The 2256-nt window shown below is 38.8% G+C and overlaps 1 protein-coding gene across 1 annotated transcript in view; it reads left to right on the top strand.

The window, feature by feature from the left end:
• Positions 1 to 2256, top strand: part of STAU2 (staufen double-stranded RNA binding protein 2) — a 287857-nt gene that overhangs the window by 58393 nt on the left and 227208 nt on the right. The window lies entirely within an intron of this gene.

Raw genomic sequence — 2256 nt, 5'->3', positions numbered from 1 at the left:
GTTGTTTGGCGGGTCCGGGCTGGGGATTCGAACCCGCCACCTTAGGTGTACGTGGCTGGCGCCTTAGCCGGTTGAGCTATAGGTGTCGAGCCATACACTGTCAACATTTTACCACAGGCTTTACCAGTACCTCAGAAGCCTCCCTCATGCCCTCTACCACTGATTAAACAGTTCAAAGGAGACCATTGTTGTTTTTTTTTTTTTGAGACAGAGCCTCAAGCTGTCCTGCTGGGTAGAGTGCTGTGACATCACAGCTCACAGCAACCCCCAACTCCTGGGCTCAAGTGAGTCTCCTGCCTCAGCCTCCCAAGTAGCTGGGACCATAGGCACCCACCACAACACTCGGCTATTTTTTGGTTACAGCCGTCATTGTTGTTTTGGTGGCCCGAGCTGGATTTGAACCCGCCACCATAGGTATATATGGCTGGCGCCTTAGCTGCTTGAGCCACAGGCACCGAGCCTAGACCATTGTTTTGATTTCTGTCAGATTAGCTGTGCCTGCTCATTGGAATCATACACTGAACTCTTGTGATAGCTTGTTTTCTTTTGATATTATGTTTATGAGATTCATCTGTGTTATATTCCATTGCTTGAATATACCATAATTTACTTATAGTATTGGTACATATTTGTATTATTTCCAATTTGGGGCTATTAGAAATAATACTGTTATGAACATTCTTATATGTGTACATTTCTGTTGTTAACATTCTTAGGGTTAGAACTGTTGGATCATAGGTTATGAACGTGGTCATTATTAGTACATAATACCAAACAGTATCAGCTTATCCTCCCACTGGCAGTATATAGGATGTGTCTCATAAACATTTGATATCTTCAGCTTTCAAAAGTTTAGCTGTTATGCTAGTGGGTATAATAGTGTGGTTTTAATTTGCATTTTCCTAATAACTGATAAAAGTGGGCATCTTTTTACATGCTTTTGGCATTAGGCTTATCTCTGTTACAAAGTACCATTTGGAATATTTTTCCCACTTAAGAAAACTTCATTGTCTGTTTTTAAGCTTTTTAAAATTTTTTATTAACTTGGCTTCTTGTGTATTCTGGATTCATATCCTTTGTCAGATATGTGTATTGCAGATATCTTTATGTACTCTTAATGGTGTGTTTTGATAAATATAAATTCTTTATTTTAATGAATACTGATTCATTAGTCTTTTCCTTTATATGGTTAGTGCTTTTCTGAGTATTATTTAAGATATCTTTGTCTCCCACAAGGTTATGAAGATAATTTCCTGTTATTTCTAGAAGCCTTAGTATTTTAACTTTTTTAGTTTAGATCTACATTCTGTCAAGAACCCAGTTTTATGTATAACATGAGGTAGAGTCATGAGTTCAAGATTTTTCCTCTTTTTAAAAATAATGTTGACATTCGATTAACACAGCACCATTTATTGAAAAGACAGTCCATTTCTCTTTACAATGCAGTGCTCCCTTTGTTGTAAACCTGGTGACTGTAATTCACTATTGAGGATTAAGGGGTGTGTGGAAGGAGAAAGATCAGTCTGGGTCTTAAATAGTAGTGCTAGCCCATAGTGGGGTTAAATTCATTTACGGAGTGGTAGATCTGCCAGTTATTCAGGGATATATCATAAAACTATTTTGCTTTGGGGGCAATGCCTGTGGCTCAGTGAGTTAGGGCGCCAGCCCCATATACTAAGGGTGGTGGATTTGAACCCAGCTCCGGCCAAACTGCAACAAAAAAATAGCTGGGCATTGTGGCAGGTGCCTGTAGTCCCAGCTACTAGGGAGGCTGGGGCAAGAGAATCACCTAAGCCCAAGAGCTGGAGGTTGCTGTGAGCCATGATGCAACAACACTCTACTGGGGGCGACAAAGTGAGACTCTTGTCTCTAAAATACAAAAAAAAAAAAAACCCACCAAACTATTTTGCTTTTTTTCCTCTCTTTTCTAACTATGGAAATAATTTCAAATTTATATAAAATTTGTAGAAATAGTACATAGAGCTTCCCTCTATCATTTACCCAGATTCTGTGTTTTTGCATATCTGAGCCATTTGGGAGTAAGCTGTAGATGTGATGTCCCATTACCTCTTAGTACTTCAGTGTGTATTTCCTATGTGCATGGACACTCTCCTATCAGGAAATTAACATTGATTGGTATTACCATTTAATCTGTAGACTCTATTCTCATCTCGCTGGTTGTCCCAATAATGTCCTTTATAGATTGAGAATCTAATCAAGATCATGAGTTACATATACTTACTTCTCTTTGTTCTA

Source organism: Otolemur garnettii, unplaced genomic scaffold, assembly GCF_000181295.1.
Source record: "Otolemur garnettii isolate 467f Iridium unplaced genomic scaffold, OtoGar3 scaffold00163, whole genome shotgun sequence".
Lineage (NCBI taxonomy): Eukaryota > Metazoa > Chordata > Mammalia > Primates > Galagidae > Otolemur > Otolemur garnettii.
The sequence above is the reverse complement of the archived record's forward strand: the minus strand, read 5'-3'. Positions and strand labels throughout refer to the sequence as shown.